Source organism: Orcinus orca, chromosome 7 (genome assembly GCF_937001465.1).
Source record: "Orcinus orca chromosome 7, mOrcOrc1.1, whole genome shotgun sequence".
Taxonomy (NCBI): domain Eukaryota; kingdom Metazoa; phylum Chordata; class Mammalia; order Artiodactyla; family Delphinidae; genus Orcinus; species Orcinus orca.
This window is the reverse complement of record NC_064565.1, coordinates 86,062,697-86,084,651: the sequence shown is the minus strand read 5'-3', so window position 1 is coordinate 86,084,651 and position 21,955 is coordinate 86,062,697. Positions and strand designations below refer to the sequence as shown.

At 41.8% G+C, this 21,955-nt stretch overlaps 1 pseudogene; it reads right to left on the bottom strand.

Annotated features, from left to right (window-relative positions):
• Positions 1-16,985: 16,985 nt before the first annotated feature.
• Positions 16,986-21,955, bottom strand: part of LOC117201739 (aldehyde oxidase 2-like) — a 72,115-nt pseudogene continuing 67,145 nt past the window's right edge.

Genomic DNA, 21,955 nt, shown 5'->3' with positions numbered 1-21,955 from the left:
CTTTTTCAGAACCTGACCAGTTGCAGGAGCTGTAGCCTCAGGGGACATTATACAATAAGGCTTACCCACAACAGAGATTCTTAGCACTAGGTGACTTGTTATAGGAAATGTAAAAGTGAAATTCTCCATCAGTTCTCTATACCTATTTCTTAGCATTCAGTTCACAGTTTAAAATACAAAAATGCCATTAAGAATTTTCAGAAGCCAAGTAAAAAGGTTAAATAACATTAAGAACTTCGGTGTTTTCTAATTCAGAAAGACAAATGCACCCCAATGTTCACTGCAGCATTATTTACAATCACCAAGGTATGGAAGCAACCTAAGTATCCATCAATAGGTGAATGGATAAAGAAGATGTGAGATATAGATATATACGTATACACACACACACACACACACACACACACACACACACACACACACACACACGGAATATTACTCAGCCATAAAAAAGAATGAAATACTGCCATTTGCAACAACATGGTTGAAACTAGAGGGTATTATGCTTAGTGAAATAAGGCAGACAGAGAAAGACAAATACTGTATGTTATCACTCATATGTGGAATCTAAAAAGAAAACAAATGAATGAATATAACAAAACAGAAATAGGGCTTCCCTGGTGGCACAGTGGTTGAGAGTCTGCCTGCCGATGCAGGGGACACGGGTTTGTGCCCCGGTCCGGGAGGATCCCATGTGCCGTGGAGCGGCTGGGCCCGTGGGCCATGGCCACTGAGCCTGCGCGTCTGGGGCCTGTGCTCCGTGGCGGGAGAGGCCACAGCAGTGAGAGGCCCGCGTACCGCAAAAAGCAAAACAAAACAAAAACAAAACAGAAACAAACTTGCAGATGTAGAGAACAAAGCAGTGGTTACCAGTTGGAAGAGTGAAGTGGTGGGGAGGGGCAGGATAGGGGTAGGGGACTAGAAGATACAAACTAAATATGTATAAAATAAATAAGCAACAAGGATATATTGTACAGTACAGGAAAATACGGCCATTATTTTGTGATAACATTTTTAAAATAAATTTTATTTATTTATTTATTTATTTAGGCTGTGTTGGGTCTTCATTGCTGCATGAGGTCTTTCTCTAGTTGTGGCGAGCGGGGGCCACCCCTTGCTGCAATGTGCGGGCTCCTCACTGCAGTGGCCTCTCTTGTTGCGGAGCACAGGCTCTAGGCATGCGGGCTTCAGTAGTTGCGGCACGTGGGCTCGGTAGCTGTGGCTCGCGGGCTCTAGAGTGCAGGCTCAGCAGTTGTGGCGCACGGACCTAGCCGCTCTGTAGCATGTGGGATCTTCCCAGAGTAGGGCTTGAACCCATGTCCCCTGCATTGGCAGGCAGACCCCCAACCACTGTGCCATCAGGGAAGTCCCTTTATGATAACTTTAAATAGAATATAACCTGGGACTTTGCTGGTGGTCCAGTGGTTAAGAATCCACCTGCCAATGCAGGAGACACGGGTTCGAGCCCTTATCCGGGAAGAACCCACATGCCATGGAGCAACTAAGCCCGTGTGCCACAACTGCTGAGCCTGTGCTCTAGAACCCCCGAGCCACAACTAATGAAGCCCGCATGCCTAGAGCTCGTGCTCCGCTACAAGAGAAGCCACCGCAGTGAGAAGCCCGCGAACCGCAATGAAGAGTAGCCCCCGTTCACTGCAACTAGAGAAAGCCTGTGCACAGCAACGAAGATCCAATGCAGCCAAAAATAAATTTAAATAAATAAATAAATTTATATTAAAAAACATTTCAAATAATTTTCTAAAACTCCATCTTAAGGTTTTGTTGACTGGTATAGGGGATGATAGAAATAAGATAACATGGTTGTCTAGAAAGATAACCTGGCCCTATGACCCTTATCTGAAGAAGGTGTAGGGATCCAGCAGGCAGTGCTGGGAGCACTATTGGTTCTGAGTGCCTTCTTCCCAGAGGATGCTGTCACTTGTCCAACTGGAAGGTTAGATGATTCTGCCATCAGAGTGTTGTGCCCACTCAAAGTGAACCTGCCATGTGAGATGCTTGACCTAACCCTTAACTGGTGGAGTCAGCCAATATTTATTAAAAGAATCTGTTGATTGTTGTATTTGTCAATTGCGCAATTGCTTTAGATCAGTTTGTGACAATCTGGTCAACTGTGGAGACCACTGGAGATTATCAAAGTAAGCCACCAGCAGACTGTTAGCATTTTAGAAAGATCACTTTGGGGGAAGGGAGGTGTGGTGGGCTAGAAGGTGAGACCCCATAGGATTCTATTTTAACCAGGGCGATATATACCTCTTACAATGTGTTTTGTATAATTGCTTCTCTTCTTCCTCCTATAGATTTTTAAGCTACCTAGATTCTGGCAATACCACTTCGGGGTGGTGTATCAGGATAGGGTAGGGGTGGGCAGCCAGATAGGGGAATTTTAAAAAAGCTCTTTACATAGTTCTGATATGTTCACGCTTGCTTCTTCCGGGTGCTTAAGGGAGTGGGGAGAAGAGCCTCAGGGCAGGAGAGGGGACAGGGTTTTGTTGTTGCTGTTGTTTTGTTTGTATGTACATCGTATCTCCTCAATGTGTATACATTGTGAGCAACTTGAGAATAGGATGTTGAAATATTAAGCCCCTAAACTTTGATTCATCTAGTCTTTAGTTAAAAATATAAATCAACTATTGTCACAATGGTGTTTGACAGGCCTGAGGAGGTAAAAATCAAGTACTTTGCATTTTCAATATACTGATTTGGATAAGCCTTGGAGAACATTTATATGCCAGCAATTTCTTAAGCACAAGGAACTAAGATACTGAACAAGTGGAAAAAGGTCTTGCTTGTATTGGTACAGGCTCTGCTCTTGTAATATTTGCTAAAAAAGGAAGAAGTTCCTCCTTAGTTATACATTTAATGTTAATTACATCGGGCTTGTTCAAAGTTAAGACAAAGTTCCTTGCATCTTCTCCCTGGAATGTAATTGTCTACTGGTTACATTTAGTCAATAAATTATATTTGTTGTAGGATATGAAATTTATTCAGTTAAATTGTAAATGAACTGTGTTCATCAATTGCATCACTATATAAATTGTGTAGCCTCTTCTGACATACAGAAAAATCTCAGAGTCCTGTGTCTGTTTTTCCTTGCTAGCCGTGTATCAGTGTCTAACTTTAAAAATATTAAACCATGACTCATATAATGTACAGTGAGCAAGATCAAAGATATAGTCAATGAGGGAGCCAAGATGAAAACACAAGTTCAAAGGAAGATATGAGAAACTGATACGGAAGAAAAGAATGCCAGAATAAGATTACATAGTTAGACAAAAACAAAACAAAACAAAAACAACAAACAAACAAACAAAACAAAAAACAACCCCAAACCCAAAAAAACAAAACCAAAAATCAAAACAAAACTGGTGAATGTCCTACAGGGCAAAAAAACTCCTGAAACCTTTGGGGTTATCTTTTCCACTCTACAGAAATCATTTGCTGTTTGTCAATGTTCTACAAGTTAACACCTGTATTAGTTTCCTATTGCTGCTGTAACAAATCACCACACACTTGGTGGCTTAAAATAATACAGATTTATTATCTTACAGTTTTGGAGGTCATATGCCCAAAATGGGTCACACTGGGTTAAAATCAAGTGTCAGCTGTGCTGTGTTCCTTCTGGAGACTCTAGGGGCGAACCCATTTCATGGCCTTTTCCAGCTTTGAGAGACTGCCTACCTCAAGACATATCTTTTCAGAGGATGAACCCTACTAAATAGTGGATACATAAAGTTCCATTTCCCTAGAGCAGTACTGTCCAATATAACTTTCTGGGATGACGAATATGGTCTCCTCTATGCTGTTCAATATTGTACCCACCAGCCACTCATGGCTTTTGAATACTTGAAAGGTGGCTAGGGTAACTAGAGAACTGATTTTTTAATTTAATTAATTAAAATTAAAATCTAAATAAGCCACGTGTGGCTTACGGCCACCATATTGGACAGGGCATCCCTAGAGCATCAAATTACTCATTAATGGGTTTATTAGTTCTGGAGTATGACTTTGAACCCTCCCACAGTATGTTTTCCCCTTATTTCCAAGTTTTGGAAAAAATTTCAACATGTGCAAGTGACATAAATAGTGACTCCAACAGATTAAAATTCAATAACAATGTAGCCTGATTTCTCTGTTAAGGAACTAGTTTCTTTATTTTTACCTTCCTTAGATCTCCTCGCTCATGAATATCTGAGTTACACAGTATAGGTTTCACAATTATCGAAACTTTCTGTTTGAATAGAGCATATTGTTTGCTCTTCCTTAGTCAAACATGTGTTAAGTATCAGTTTGAGATAGACCCTGTGGTAAAGGATGAGTAAAATACAGTCCCTGACATCACAGTGGACCCATTATCTAGAAAGGGAGAATACACGTGTAGACAAATAGTTGGTGGGAGAGAAAGAAGAACCAGGTACAATAGGGCATAAAGGAGGGAAGGTCACATCCACCCCAAACTGTATCTGTTAGTCTCAGCAAGAAGGTTTATTGGCATGGTGGGTTGAATAGTGTCACCCCAAATTCATGTCTACCTGGAACCTCAGAATGTGACTTTGTTTGGAAATAGGGTCTTTGCAAATGTAATTAGTTAAGATTAGAGGTCATACTGGATTAGGGTTGTCCCAAGTCCAATGATTGCTGTTTTAATAAGAGAAAGAGAGAGAGCTGGACACAGACACACAGGGAAGAAGGCCATATGATGATGGAGGAAGAGATTGGAGTGATGCGGCTACAAGCCAAGAAGACCAGGAGCCTCCAGAAGAGGCAAGGAGGGATTCTCCCCTAGAACCCATGGCCTTGCCAACACCTTGACTTCAGACTTCCAGCTTCCAGAACTGTGAGGAAATAAATAGTTAAGCCATTCAGTTTGTGGTCATTTGCTACAACAGCCCTAGGAAAGTAATACCTTTTTTTTTTTTTTTTTTGGCTGCGCCGTGCGACTTGTGGATCTTAGTTCCCTGATCAGGGATTGAACCCGATCAGTGAAAGCACCTGATCAGGGAAAGCGCCAAGTCCTAACCACTGGATCGCCAGGGAATTTCTTTTCTTTTTTTTTTTTTTAAGGAGAGTAATACAATTGGAAAGATACTCTGTAGCTCACAGAACTGAGTGCTGAGCTGAAGAAGCCAGGCTTCAGATGTGTAGGAACAGGGGTACCTCTGAGGATCTCAGCTGCAGAGCTCATGTACTCTCCATGCCTGGCCCGGCCATCCAGGCAATCTGCTCCAGTGGCCTTTTAACCTTGTGTACCTCACTCAGGAGTCTGACTCTCATCAGAGAAACTCTGATCTGGCTTATTCTGTGCCTTTCCCACAGCCCTCCTGGAACACATGGAGTGGAGGACAGGTAACTTCTCAAAGCAAAAGACCCCAGTCAGATAAAAATGACAGATGACCACTATACCAATGTTAGCACCATCCTTTTTGGAAGAAGAAACTGTCCTGTTGGATGCTACTCATTTAGCCAAGGAGGGTGGGTGGTTACAGATGTTGAGAAAGATTATCCTGGCAGCTCCGTGCAGAGCGGTTTGGAGGAAGAGTAGCTAGACAGCTGGTGACGTCAGCCAGAGTGAAGTTAAGGGAGCATGGGGGCGTCTCCTGCTGCCATGTCTGTGCCAAGGAAAGAACGCTCTCGTTTTGCAATCTGTGGTTTCTTAACATTGACTCATTCAAAGTTGTGTAGGGAGGCTGAGAGATGCCTTTATTTTCTATCGCCAAGTATTTCCGCCTATTTTTTTACTTCTTTTTGGTATCTTGAAAGTCAGAAAGCTTACTTTTTGCTACTTGTCTACCCAGTTATATGAGACGATCAAGTGTTTTTACTGTTCCAGGGTGGAGCTCAGAGCAGATTGTTTTTCCTTTACGTGAGAGAAAACCCACCCAGAGAAGCCAGGCTCCGAAGGCAAGTGTACAATGCCTCCTGTGCACCCAAGACCCAAGGGGGAAGAACATAGAGCCCAGATGAGTGTCAAGGGTTACAATTTCTCACTATTATGGGCACCAAGGTACTGCTGACATGGAAAAGGGGGTGGAATTGTCTAGACAGAGAAAGGGGGAACAGCATCTCACTCAGTGGGTCCAGCAGGGGTAACAGGCAGGAACCACCTGCTTGTCCTGCTGCCTTAGACTCCCCCTAACATGCTGACATTTGGCCTTTGTGTCCCATCCATCTGTGGGGTCAGTCGGGAGTAGCTCTAATCTTGACAACAGTGACTGGGCATTCTGGGACCAGCTATTCCTGAAGGAAAGAAAAAGGTAAAAAGTAGCTAATAAAAGTGGTTATACTCTGCGCTTGTGTAAGAAATGGCTGGATGGGATGGTGGTATGAGAGTCTTTACACTGTATAACTTTTCATATTTTTTTAACTGTGTGAATGTGTTACTTATTTAAAAAATTTAGTAAGTTTTATTCTTTAGCAAGGCTTATAGAGCCCAAAGAACTGGTTTTTAGTATGTGGCTTCAAATATGTCTTTTTAAAAAAGTATTTTATTCATATCCATGCCACCCAGATTTTAGTGCATCAACGAACATGAATAATTTTTATTCAGACCCCTCTGTTCTTAGTGCTTTAGAGTTCTCAACCGTGACAAACGTTAAATAAATACCCAGTAACCATCCTTAGCCCTAATACACCAAATTAAAATAAAAATTATATTCACCATCATTTAAAATGATACAAATGATAAAACACACACATTTCTCACATTCATATTAGATTACACAGTTAAGGATTTTTTGTTTTTAAACTTTTTTTTTTTTTTTTTTTGCGGTACGCGGGCCTCTCACTGCTGTGGCCTCTCCCGTTGCGGAGCACAGGCTCCGGACGCGCAGGCTCAGCGGCCATGGCTCACGGGCCCAGCTGCTCCACGGCATGTGGGATCCTCCCGGACCGGGGCACGAACCCGTGTCCCCTGCATCGGCAGGCAGACTCTCAACCACTGCGACACCCGGGAAGCCCAAGGATTCTTTCTTAAAGAGCCAAAACATTTTTTCTTTATCGCTTTCAACTTAGTTTACCTTGGCTACTCCCGCTAAGTTCCCCAGCTCTTCGGCTCATGTGTGCAAAAATCTTGGGTAATTTTTTTGTCCTGCCTGTGACCCTTCTGCATCTGTCTCCTTTCTCTTTGTGCTCCTGACCCACTTCCTCCCTTGGACTCCTGTGGCCCAGTGAGGCCTCCAGTCAGCCTGCGGACAGCTGTGTCCCAGTCACTTCAGTCAGACATACTCATGGCCTTCAGCAGCCCTCAGCCTCCTCCAGACTGACTACATGCCCAGTCTTTGCCTTCCCCCCCAGTCACCCAGAGCTCCCAGCTCAGCCTCACCTCCTCTGTGCATTCATTCCGGGAGTCACTGCAGATGAAGGCTTGGTGAGCCCGATAGTGTGGATTCTGGCTGACAGCGTGTCATTTTTCCCTCTCACTTTCTGGTCAAATAAAGCCTAATTCATATGCTGGTCTCTAAAATGCAGATTAGTAGAATTTGATGGATCCTGCATGTTTTTTTTTTTTAATGATATGTATTTTTTAAAGTTTTTTATTTATTTAAAAAAACTGTTTGGCTGCATTGGATCTTTGTTGCTGCACGCGGACTTTCTCTAGTTGCGGCGAGCGGGCTACTCTTGGTTGCGGTGCACGGGCTTCTCATTGCGGTGGCTTCTCTTGTTGCGGAGCATGGGCTCTAGGCGAACAGGCTTCAGTAGTTGTGGTACGTGGGCTTCAATAGTTGTGGCTCACGGGCTCTAGAGCACAGGCTCAGTAGCTGTGGCGCATGGGCTTAGTTACTCCGCGGCACGTGGGATCTTCTTGGACCAGGGCTCAAACCCATGTCCCCTGCATTGGCAGGCAAATTCTTAACCACTGTGCCACCAGGGAAGTCCCAATCCTGCATGTTTTAACTACAACATAAAGGTGATTACAATTTAGAATTCTTTTGCTCCATGTTACCCACTTCAGTATGTGGGAAAATGAGCAATTATGTATTTCTGAAACTGATACCAGATTGTATATTTTTCATAAACAAATTAAAAAAAATAAAATGTTTTGTGATCATGTTATGAAAACGTTTTTACATTGCTTTTTCCCTCCAAATTCCAAAACAATGTTAAGCAGTTGAATAGCTGACCTACCATGAGGAAAATACTCCTTTGCTGTCAGATGTAATACACAGACCCATAGCTACTCCACAGTAAAAACAAAACAATACACAGACCCATAGCTACTCCACAGTAAAAACAAAACAATACAAATTGCAGGTAAAGGATGACAGTTAAAGACTCAGAATGCAATTTCTATTTGCATTTTGTTTTAATTGCATAGCACGGAGAAGATTCTGACACATAGAAATAGTCGTAAGTGGTAAAGTGGCAAGAGGTTTTTTTTGGGGGGGTTTGTTTCATTTCATTTCATTTTTTTTATATTTGTCTTGCAATTTGAAGATGGTCTTTATTTTAAAGTCTGTACAAAAACTCAACAACCTGTTCATTCATTAGTGGTCTCCGATTTGTTAAAATATGGCATTTAGCACATCTGAGTGTGTGTGTGTGTGTGTGTGTGTGTGTGTGTGTGTGTGTAGCTGTCCTTTATTGAGTACTAGTGTCAGGCATAATACTATGCACTTTATATACCTTGTTTTATGTAGGAATTAGAGTGGACTCACCATCACATCCATACCTGGGTGTATGTTGTTAAATTACTATTTTATAATAACTTAAAACAAAATTTTAAATGTTGCCTATTTTGATTTTTGTGGTTGGTATTGTGAGAGGAGAAACAAAAGTCTCATTTATTTAGTCTGATTTAGCAAAACTATCAATGCAAGTTCTCATCTGACAAAGCACAATGGAATTAAACATGCATATGTTAGCCCACAACTTGTGGGTTGTTTTAGACATTTAATTGGAAAATTAGCATTTGATGAAAAAACTTTGTTTTCTGTGAATCTATAATGTTATTCTCTTTTGCTTTCAGTTTTTCTAATGTTGCCCATTAAGTGTGCAGAAAAGCAGAAGTTTAATTTTCTAACAACGAAAATACTTGTTCCTTTTTATCAGCATATATTTCCCAGGTAGTTTTGGTGGCCACTCTCCAAAGTCCTCAGTGCTTTGTATTTTGTGCTAAGCAGCAGTACAACATTGTAGCAGTTGAACTCAACGAATACAAATAGACAACTCTTCCAAATAGCACTGGTTAATTATAAGTGCAGTAATCAATAGATTTTAATTTGATGTTTTGCACTCAAGTTGTAAGTGACTCTCGAAAGAATCAGGGAGTAGGATCTTTAAAATATCTTAATCCACAGCATTTCCATTTAAATTTTTATTTTAAAATAAAAAGAAAAACTGCATGTTGGGTAAAACACCCTGAACTTTCCTTTGTCAGCATCCAAAGCCATTCACATTTAGTGCTGAAGGATTGAAATGTTGGATAAGATTTGAAGAGAAAACTTGTTTACACACTTGTGCAATCCTAAGATTCCACAGAGCACAGCTTGAAAGCCACTGGACTAGCTGATCTTGTCATTTTGAGTAATAATCTTTCAGCTTATCGATCTTACCTTTTAGGAAATGACAACAGTGTTATGCTATAGGGATAGACCAGGGTTTAAATGTCTTAGGATCGTTTCTTGGGATCTAAGAAAGAAAGCAAATTAAATACTTAATATCGTAATACCATTGCAATATTTCACCAGGAAAATGATATCAAATATGTAGGTTTTGAAAAATTTTTCTGATGGGAGGTGGCAGGATTTTCCTGGGGAATGGGACTGTACCATTCCTTTCAAGTGACAACTCTGAAAAGACAGTGGGTCAGTGTTGTCATCTCTGCTACCTGTAATGTTGCTAATTAAGAGCGCACTTGGATTCGTTACCTATCTTCTCTGCTTCTCAGATGTGAATCCTATGAAAACTTTTGGGGGAGGAGAACAGAATGGGGAAAGTGGTTAGGCTGAGTGTTGCTTGGAGCCTTTAGACCCAGACTCCTTTGCAGTGATCCGAGAACAGCCCTGTCTACACATTTAGCCAAATAATTTGTGTGGTACACACAAATCTTCCTTGTGGTTCTTAACTCCTGTCTCTGCTGGGAATTCTCCCTCTTAGGTTTGGCCGAAAAGCAGAACAAGCAGAAGATACATTCCCTGCCTCCGCTGCTGTCATGTTTTTGCTTGCAGAGTTGACTTTTAGTTACAAAGGTGTAAAAAAAAACTTCCCATAAATAATGAAAAGTTATGAAGATTCCGGAAAGCTTCTCCTGATATTTATTTCACAAAAATACAAAAAGATGACAACAAACACAAATAAAAACACAGCCCGACCCCCAGGATATCTTTACAAGTTTTATTCTTACTGTTTGCTCTTAATCTGTATTGAAACGTAAATGGAGGGCTAGTTTGCCCTCCTCAAAGTGATTTCCCTTATTCTCTACCTAACTGCTGCGCTGGGAGTTACTTGGCTATCTTTATTGAGAATCAGCCTGTTCCACCTGGGCTGGGCTGGATGCAAGACAAATCGACCTCGACTGAGGTAGATTCAGGTCAACTCTTCTGCTAAAGGTGATGGCAACTTTTAGTCTCTTCTAAAACCTGCTTCCTATTCTTCTCTCTAGACCTGGGTTCCTGGGGTGCCCTTCTACTTTGGGACTCAGATCAATACTCATTCTCTAGCTACCCCAGCCTTCTTGGGTCTCACCCACTCCCTAGCTCCTTGAGTGAGGACACAACTTTCCTTTTTCCTCAAGGATCCCAGCTCTGGGACTTAAACTGCTCTTCATTGGCCCTGGCTGATGTTCCCTTTAACTTCTCCCTTGTTTGGGGCCATCATTCCCTTCCTCCTTCCTCCTCTTTCTCCCTGGTTGGTTCCTTTTTTTTAAAAAAAAAAATGTATATATATATATATAAATTTATTTATTTATTTTTGGCTGCGTTGGGTCTTCGTTGCTGCACGTGGGATTTCTCTCTAGTTGCAGCGAGCGGGGGCTACTATTCATTGCTGTGTGCGGGCTTCTCATTGTGGTGGCTTCCCTTGTTGCAGAGCACAGGCTCTAGGCGTGTGGGCTTCAGTAGTTGTGGCTCACGGGCTCTCAGAGCACAGGTTCAGTAGTTGTGGCGCATGGGCTTAGTTGCTCCGTGGCATGTGGGATCTTCCTGGACCAGGGATCGAACCTGTGTCCCCTGCATTGGCAGGTGGATTCTTAACCGCTGCGCCACTAGGAAAGTCTCATCCTGGTTGGTTCTTGATAGCTATGATTAAGGCAATATATCACTATGGCTGTCAGAGATACATCTGTGCCCAGTCTCACTGGTTTCAAGGCCTAGTGTCATCAATCCAGGATTGTTAATCATCCTCATTGGGCAGTAAAGGATGAATTGAGGAGGTTCCGTTGTCCCAACTCTGCACATTCCTAAGAAGGGGTTAGCCCTTGACCAGCTCGTGGGAGATAACACCTCAGCCCTCAAAATAACCTGCCTTATGGGAGTGTTTTTGTTTACCTGAGGCCTTGGGCCATGTGATATCACTTGACCTCTGGAAGACCTGGACACTGAATGACTAAGGTCAGCTATGCAGGTGACCTCTGTCTATGTGACTGATCACTAATAAAACTCCTGGACACCAAGGCTCAGCTGAGCTTCCCTGGCTGGCAATACTTTGTGTATCTTCTCCCACATTGCTGCTGGGAAAAGGAGGTGCTATCTGTGTGACTCCACTGGAAGAAGACAACTGGAAGCCTCACCTGGTCTCTCCTGGACTTTGCCTTATGTGCCTTTGCCTTTGCTGATGTTAATCTGTATCCTTTCACTGTAATAAGCCATCACCATGAATATAACAGCTTTCCGAGTTCTGTGAGTCCATCATTGAAACATCAAAACTGAAGATAGCCTTGGGGACTTCTGACTCAATCATCATCATCATCAATGTATATTGACCATTTAATATGTGTGACAACTGCTAAATGCTTTTCATGGTTCTTATTCAAACCTTATAACAATGCTGTAAAGAAACTAGAATTATTCTCTCCACAAACGTCTCCCCTCATTTTATAAAGAAACTAAATGATCAGAGAGGTTAAATAAATCATCAAAAGTAGGGCTGGGATTGCAACCCAGGTTCCTTTGACTCCAGGGCCACGTCTTAAACACAAAGCTAAAAAAGTGTGTCATAACTCCTTTCCCTGACCTGATAAGATGGCTACCATTTTCCTTTTTCCCATTCAGCATCACTTATTCCCTCCCTGGTTCCACATTAAATATGTTTACTCCAGGATGCCTCCAGCTTTACCAGACTAAAGGAGTAACCTTCCAGAGACCAGGTAGGAGAATTTTTAGATGCAAAAATACACATTCACTGGGACTCCCCTGGTGGCGCAGTGGTTAAGACTCCGACTTCCCAATGCAGGCTGCCTGGGTTCGATTCCTGGTCAGGGAACTAGATCCCACGTGCATGCCACAACTACTACACGTTATCAGGGTAGGTTCCAAAACCGTAAGGAAAAAGAATGCAGGCTTGTAGGACTGTCAGGACATCTCCCCATACCTGGAGAAATGCAAGGCTGTGTATGCATAGGATATGGGGTTGGGGACTAGTGTTTGGGGTCAAACCATCCAAGAATAGTGCGAGTAAAGCAGGCTGGCCACAGCACAGGAAATGTCCACATGCCTTTCCTCTTTCATCTGGCAGGAAGGGCTTCCTTTACTGCACTAAACAGGTGGCACTTTGAATGCTGCCAGCTCTCAGAGTCTGTGTACCTAGAAATGCAAAAGAAGCAGGGAGGGAAAATGAGACATGGGTGCTAGTGATGTAGAGGGAGAAGAGCAGGTGGAAGGAGGCTGTTTTAGGGTTTTCCTTTTTTTTAGTTTTTTTTTTAATTGAAGTATAAGTTGATTTACAATGTTTTATTAGTTTCAGGTGTACAACATAGTGACTCAATATTTTTATAGATTATACTCCATTTAAAGTTATTACAAAATAGTGGCTATATTTCCCTGTACCGTACAATATATTCTTGTTGCTTATTTATTTTATACACAGTAGTTTGTGTCTCTTAATCTTAATGCCCCTTCCCCAGGCCCTCTCCCCATTGGTATGTTTTAGGTTTTCAAAGTGGGGAAGGTAAGTGTCTTTAGAAACAAGACACTCGCCAACTTTATAGAATAACAGGGCAGGACAAGTTCTCCAAAGCAGTATTTTTCTAATTTTTAAGGTTGTGGAAACCTTCATGTCTCTGAGTCCTAAAGATTTTTTAAAAAATGAAATCCTTGTTTCTAAGGAAGTTCCTAATTTGAAAGTGTTAATTAGGCATTTTCTGTATAAAGGAAATTTCATTTTTTTTCTTGTGGAATTTTAAATGACCACACAAAATACATTTTCCAATAAATACATGTTTCTTTCTCCCATCACGAAAAAGGAAATTTTGTATAGAAATGATACTTCTTGTGGTATCTGTTTGAGCCAGGCTGCTCTGTTGGGCTCAGAGCAGAGACTATCACCAGCAACACTGTTCTGACCAAGTTAACCACCTAAGAAAGGGGTAAGAGCAAAAATCAACAGCTCTGATCGAGGTCACCAATGCCACACTGGCCAGAAAACACAAACAACTTTTTATATGATTATTCAAACTGCAGAAGAGTTTATAACAAAGTGCTCCAGCCTTCTTACAAACGTCTGCTTTTCACTGATGCTTAAAGTCAATTACCCGTGAAAAACAGGCTGCTAAATCTTAAGGGCTGTTTTTTCTGCTCTCAGCAGTTCAACTTGATTTAATGCGGAAAACTCTTTTTAAGCCTTTGGGAGAGGTATATTTTGAAAAACGTCATTAACAGTTATAGGTATTAGGTGGAGACCTTAACTGTAATATTTACATGGTGACTTGTATTTACACAGTATTTTTACATGCATTATTTTACTTAATTCCAAAGGAAAAATACTGAATGTTTGACCCTGATTTCTGTTTAAGAAGTAGCTATATCCTGGCTTTTATTTACCTTATGATTATAAGAAGCTTGTTATAAGACGAGGTTTGGGACTTTCCAATGCTCATGTTCTAGTACACAGACCTGACCGTCTCACCTTCTTACTTGTCAGAACAAATTCTTTTGACAGAAGTATTCAAAGGCCAAATACAAAGAGTGTTAGCATCTATATTTCTCAAAAAAGATTTTTTTTCATAGTACAATACTGTATGCCAGTGTGAAGCATTATATATCTCAACTAAAAAACCACATTGGAGTTCGACCAAATGTAAATGCTAATACAGGCTCAGATTTGCTCCAAGGTGCTTTAAAGAAACTGGTCTGTGTCAAGAGCCAGGCTACAACAATTTCAGGAGGCCTGCTGTGTGAATGAACTGTAGTTTCGAAAGATCTGAAGCAGCAGACCTGCACTGTGATAGGGGCTAGTTGCCAGCAAACTGCTGATTGGATAAGGACTATCCAGGTTTCACCCTGATGATGTGAAGATAAAGTTGCTTGGCCACACATTTCTATTTCTTTTCTCTCTCTGCCACGGAGAACAACAACTGCAGCCTTTCAGTTACAAGTTTTTTTCCACCAGGGAGTCAAGATCAGAAACTTACGAAGAAGGCCATTTTGGAGGACTACTTAGTCCCAGGCTACTTTGAATCCATTGAAACTGCCACAGGGCCTTTGCACTAGCTGTTCTCCGCCTGGAACACACCTTTACCAGCTTTACACTTGCTCCCCCACTTCATAAAGGCCTCGGCTCAAATGTAAATACTCCAGAGAAAACTTCTCTAATAATCTAAAATAATCTATCACAAGCTAGCCCCCTACTCTTCTATTTTGCTTCACAGTATTTATCACCACCTGAAATTGTAGGTTTCTTTATTTGTTTACTGTCTGGTTTCCCCAATAGAATGTAGGCTCCATATGGCAGAGATTGACTATCTCACTATTTTTTTAGTTACCAGCAGTGCCTGGCACATGTAAAGGGCTGAATAAGTATGCTAGATGAATGAATGATTGCATGATAAATGATCAAAGCTGGGGCCACATCTCATACCCCTTTGACTGTAAGAAAAGGTTAAGTTAGACAAGTTTATTCTATTGACACACAGGGATAACCCACAGTTAGGCAAGCGCTTATAATTTACAGTAATTGTTTGTCTTCCCCCTCTGGTATACCATAAACAACTAGAGAGAAGGCGCCTTTGAGTCTAGTTCACCACTATACTCCTCGTACCTCAAACTATGCGAGAAGGAAAGTATCATTTAATTTGATTTGATTCAGATATGAATTTGATTGAAGATATGAAATTTGATTAAGTTATGAAAGGTGAGTAGGGGGTTAGCCAGGTGAGGAAAAGCGAGAAAATGGTTCCAAGCTGTGGGAAGAGCTGGTGGAGGCCTCTGTCCTTGACATGAGGAACAGACAGAAAGCAAATGTAACTAATGTGGAGAGACAAGGTGGGGTAGGGAACCCCGTGTGGCTGGGGAAGTGGGTGGGGGCCAGCCATGCTGGACTTCACAGGTTTATGGGTTTGGCAGGGCAATGTAAACAGGTTTATCTTTATCCTAAGATCAATGGGAACCTTTTCGCCTCTGTACATGCTAGAGTGACATGATCATATTTGTCACACCACGTTGCAGTGGGTGTAAGGAGACCAGTTAGGAGGCTGCTTTGACCCAGGCTAGAGAGATGGTAGTTGGACTTAGAGTCTCTAGAAAATAAGCTTCTTGAAGGTAGCGATCACTCTCTGTTTCATTCACTGCCGTATTCCCAGCACCCAGATCAATTCCTGGCACCTATTAGATACTCGGCAAATGTTTGTTTAATGAATGAGTGACATAGTGGTTAGAAATGGAGGAAATAGACTGGTGGAAAAGATTGTTAGGGGCATGGTGAAGGACTAGCTACTGAGTACGAGGGAGAGAACTGTCAGGCCAAGTCCAAGGTTTCTGGTTTGTGTTACTATATGGATAAAGGAGTATCGACATTTCCTGTGACAGGAAGTGGCAGAAGAATCTGTTTTGTGCGTTTCTGGTTCTCTCTGTTAAACTAAGAGTCAGGACTTCCTCCTCTTTGTCTCTCTTGGGAGGCCCCACTCAAGGCTGGCTTCTGGCTGTCCTCTCCTCTGTTGGTGTACAGCTGAGGAGAGGGGGTCTGCAGGCCAGAACAGAGGAACCCTTGGCTCACGGAAGTCTTGTCAAGGATTTGAAGAAGCCTATATTCTCATTGATTCAAATAGATGTGAGGTCAGTGAAATGGCTAGGAATATTGTGGGTCAGGATGAGAATGAAAGATAAATGGTCTTTCTCAACATGTTCTAAGTAGCCTTAATAACAAGAGGCTTATTATTAAGAAGTTAAAACTTCTGCCCTCCTCTTGCGTCCAAAACTTATTCCAGTGGCTATAAATAAAGATTATGAGGGGCTTCCCTGGTGGCGCAGTGGTTGAGAGTCCGCCCGCCGAGGCAGGGGACGCGGGTTCATGCCCCGGTCCGGGAGGATCCCACATGCCGCGGAGCGGCTGGGCCCGTGAGCCATGGCTGCTGAGCCTGCGCGTCTGGAGCCTGTGCTCTGCAACGGGAGAGGCCACAACAGTGAGAGGCCCGCGTACTGCAAAAAACAAAAAACAAAAAAAACACAAAAGTTATCAATTTGCTACTCCTAGTAAGAAGTCACACAATAGATTTTAAAGAAAAATTTAACAATGCATCTCAAACCTAAATGAAGTTTCTACTCCAAGGGTAGTTTTCACATAATCTGCATACAGCAGTGCAAACAAATTCTGACCTTTACTTTAATTCGCAATTTCACTATTTTAGCAACTACTCAGGGTTGGTGTCTTTGTTTCCTGGCAGTATTGACATTTTGGGCCAGATAATTTCTTATTGGGGACTGTCTAGTGCATCGAAGGCTGTTTAGCAGCATCCCTGGCCTCTACCCAGTAGTAGTAATATTTTCCCCCAGCTGTGACAACCAGAAATGTCTCCAGACATTTGGTAGCTGTTCCCTGTGGGAGCCAAATATCCCCCCTCCCCCAGTTGAGAAATGCTGCTTTAGATCCATTTCTCAGTATGACTGAGGACTCTGGGCCCCTCAGAGGTGAGTGGTTTGCTTAACATCATAGGGAATTGGTAGAGCTGGGCAGGAATCCAGGTCTTCTGAGCCCTCGGTCCGGGATTGTGTCCATGCTGCCGCTGCTTTCTAAGATTTCAGTAGCATCGTGCCTTCAATCCCATTTAATATTTCAGTCTTCAGGTTCTTAACTGAGAATGTCTTAAGTGAAAATGTTATTCTATCAAATCAAAGCTTCTTGCTGAATTTTAGAGTTTTCAGTGAAAAAGAATATTAATAAATAAAATCCCAGGATTGCCATTGGGCAGATCATTTATCTTCTCACTTTTCTCTAGGTGATTCATCTCCCAATTGTAACAGTTTATCGGGATTGGGTCCTGATAACCATTGACCTCTATCTTTTATTTCGTCCACCTGCTTTCATTGACCAAGCTACCTGATCCATCACATTGTGTAGTAGTAGGTTTGGATGCTTACCTTGGATGAATAGACGGTTAGCGGGGTTTGCGATGATGGCAACGTGGAGACATTAAGCTCCTCTGGGACATCGCTGATGGTTGGAATTCTGTACTCATCTGGACCTCGAGAGCACAGGACACCTTCTGGGGAGTATTTCACCTCTTCAGTGGTATAAAGGCCCATTCCCTGAATAAATAAACCTTCAACCTGAAGCGGGGAAAATGTCAAGCTCTGTGATATCATGTGCTTTTTAGAAGGCCTTTACCTACCCCACAGTGGCTCTCAGGAAGCAGCACCCATCTTGGTGGGCCAGCACCTACTTGCCGAATATCAGTGGCCGGATTTTGACTGCAACAGGCATCCATGACGATGTCTGTTCTGATTTTCTGCCAAAGTTAAAATTACCTGACCATGAGAACTTGAATTAAAAATACTATTTTAAGGTTTCTTAAATGGTCCCAATTTATTCCAGGACTCGGGCTGGTTAATTAGCACTGCATTGAACCTCATCAACATTAGAGGTGATGAGACATCTGCTAAGCTCTTCAAATTTAGTGCTAGGACTGTCAATGACCCCAGAAGGTCTTCTGCATTCGTGGTTTTGATTCCTCTCAGGTGACTCCAAAGTCCACGGCATGTTGGTGTGTTTGAGCGTCTCTTAGTAAATAATTGAGCCTGACTGTTCATCTGATTCTCAGCCTTGATTCGTTCTAATATAATCATGAGCTCATCTAGTCCTCATAATGGTTCACTGTAGGTGGTATTATTGCCGTTTTATTGAGGAAATCATGTAGTCACAGCGGCTTGTATGAATTTGGGGATTTGCAAGATCTTGGGTGTATTAAGGGCGAATGTTGAGACCAGTTTACTTCCTTCCCTGAGAAAAATCACACTAATCTGGCCCTTCTGTTGTGTCACTGGGCATGTGCATGCAGGCTGTGAAGGAGCCACAGAAAGCCGTATATGGCTGTGGTCTATCTCAGGAATATCTCTGGGCTTTCCTTCTCCCCCACGTCCAGTGTTTGTTCCAACATCATCATTCACTGTTTAGGCCCAATACCTGGGCTCCTACTTTCTAGCCCTTTGAATGGGAAATTCTCTTTTGATTCAACCATTGGTCTCTCAGACAACCTACTATGGGCACTGAGACCAACCTTCGTCCATTCTCAACCTGGATAGGGCAGGAGATTAGACACACCCCAGAGTGAGTTTTCAACTTATTTCCATCTTGAAACCTGGTGTATTTTGCATTATAGGTATTGGAAAATGGGAAGAGATGGCTGTGCACTAGTTGAACCTTCAGATGGTTTAGTTCACCAACCACAAATAGCCATCAGCAATAAGGCCTGTCATTTTATTTCTCTGATTCCTCTTTAAAATCAGTTTTGCCTCTTCAAAGAATGAACTATTTCAAGGGACCAAAGTGATACTGAAATGACTGAACCTTAAGCTATAATAAGGAAGGCACAGGGAAGACCAAATCTTAACTTTTCTGGCACCCCAAATTCTGGAAGATCTCCATGAGGTTCATTTCTTCAGGGATTTCTACCAAGACCCTCAGGTGGAATTGCCAGATAAAATAAGTATGTCCCATATAGTGCATGGAGCATGTTTATACCAGAAAATTGTTTGTTGTTTATCTGGAATTCAAATTTAACTGGGAGTCCTATATTTTTATTTGCTAAATCTGGCAACACCTCCTTTAAGGTGGAGGATCAGACAACTAGTTGATTTCTAAAAACAGCTTCCCACCTAGTGTAGAGCCTCAATTGGGTTACAGGGGTGCCAAGATACAGACACAGGCTTTCGGAGGTCCTGGGGCAGGACACCCAGGTTGGTCACCTGCCAACATGGCTTCCTTGTTTGCAGCAGTGTGCTGTGCAAATATGATCATTGTCTATGTGTGCCAGGATGTGAAAAACATCCAGAAACACAAGTTTTAAAATAATCATGTGAGTAATCTGTGATCCTAATTTCATGAGTTTACTTCTTCACAATGATCTAGAATGAAAATGGAGACATAATATTAATGTGCCCTAAGGATAAAATTGAGTGGAATGTGAGGGCAGCTGCTCTCCAGACATCCCTTCATTTATTGTATTTTTATCTTATTTATGTAATATTTAAGCAGTGGGCAAGTTAACCAACAATGGGGCAATAAAAGACATTTTGATAAAATTTATAGGTCAGTATTTGCAAAGTCCTTCCCATTTTTACATGGACTGACCATTTCTATTTTGGGGCAAGGTGGTTGAAGATGATGTTAGAATAATTAGTGTATGGAATTTAGATGTATCATCGGTACATCCTGTAAATTTCCTATACTTTGGATTGTACTGTATTCTATTTAAGGTTTCTGTAATCTCTCTGTTTCTAGAATGGTACCTGGGGTTTATCCTTTATGGTGGAAGTTATTAGTTTTTGGTTAAATATGACTCCCTGTCTCCAATAAGGGTGTTTTTTGGATGCTCAATTAAATAGTAAACACAAAAATTATTTTAATTACCTGCCCTCCCCTCTCCCCCAGTCTATTTCTTTAGGACCAGTAGTACCTTTGGGTTAATTGACTTTGGGGGAATATCACATTGCTATGTGCTTTCAAAACTTTTACTCAAGACAATTTACTAAATTACCTAGTCAGATAGATAACTTGACCTTCCTTTAGGAATAGACCCTTTTTTGAAAAAAAAAAAAAAAACTTTGGAAAGTAATTCTGTCTGCAATGGAATAAAATATTTAATGCATTTTAGGCTGTCATGAGCAATTCCTTCTATACTTCTTTTTGAGTGGAAATTCAGGATAAAGCTGAATTTCTAGACATTCCCATGGAATTGAAAGAATCTTGTCCTTATTGTACAAGTATTACATAATGAAATTGGGTTATTAGTGTAAACATAATTTTGTTGTTGTTTTTACTTGCTAAGAGGAAAGTTGTCAAATAACTTACCTTGTGAGCTCCTGTCAGGCAGTCACTTTCAATCTTGGAACAGGTTACTCCATAGACATAGTAGGAAAAAGGGTCTCCTTTTCCTTTCTCCCGGTCCATGAGGGCCTTGTAGCCCCTGATGGAAGAAATAAAGCCCTTTAGCTTGGGGGGGGGGTGTGTGCAAACAATGTTGATTTGTTTTAAATTTACCAAAGTTTTAATGACAGCATTTTATTTGATTGATGTTCATTGTGACTGCTTTTAAGTTACCCATATTTACAGTCTAGCTACTTACAGCAACACTAACATTTGCCTCCATTTTTAAAGAGGATATGCTTTGTGCTGCAGTTAGGATGCCAAAAAGAGAGAAGCCAACAAACTGTTTCGGTCCAGACCTCACAGGGTGTCTGCACCTTGAGGGTTTAAGGTTTGACTTTTAGATCTGCACGTTGAAAACCTCAATTGATTTTTATTAGGGTTCCCAGAGGGACCCCCTAGACTGCGCTAACCAAACTCATAGGGGACTGGTGGGTAATTCAGGGCTGGTGAGAAAGGGCCGGTAATTCGATGTGTTTATTAATGGAAGATGGACCCAGCTAGAGGGCTGATTTGCCCTCTTCTTGGATAACTGAACTCAGGAATTTGGAACTTATTACCTACAGGGCACTGGGCTGGCCCTTACCTCCTTTCTTCATGAGGATTTTCTATACTCGTGTGTGTGTGTGTGTGTGTGTGTGTGTGTGTGTGTGGTTTGTTGGCTTGTTTCATTTGATTGTAAAACTAATGTCATACGCTTCCTGCGTTTGACAATCAGCTCCCCTCTTTGTGCTTCATTTAATTAACGTGCATCTACTGAGGACCTCCCACTGCCAGGCACTGCACCCAGGATGCCTGGTGATGACCGTCCTATCCATTCTATCCATCCCTCCATCTCTTTTGCTTTGTTACCAACAATAGAACCCATTCTAATATTTTTTTCTCCTCAGCTGATACACTAACAATTTCCTTCTGACTGAGTTCAGAAGTCTAAATTAAGCATCCTATCCATCTTTCTTGCCCAGCAAGGAGCTTCAAAATAGAAAAGTTTTATGGTAAATGGAGGGAGATGTGTAAAATTGAATTGCAACTTATTTCTAATGATATTACTACTCATAGTAAAGAATAGTAAATAACGATTAGACATTGTAAGTCATGTTTATTTATTTTTTTACCAAATAGGGGTATTTTTATTATTTAATATTTTTTGGACATAGCTCAAAGACCTATTCAAAGTCATGGAATTTGGGGCCTAGAAGGAACCTTAAGGATCACATAATAAAAACTTATTTTATGGGCTTCCCTGGTGGCGCAGTGGTTAAGAATCCGCCTGCCAATGCAGGGGACAAGGGTTCGAGCCCTGGTCCCGGAAGATCCCACATGCCGTGGAGCAACTAAGCCCGTGCGCCACAACTACTGAAGCCCGTGAGCCACAACTACTGAAGCCCGCGCGCCTAGAGCCTGTGCTCTGCAACAAGAGAAGCCACCG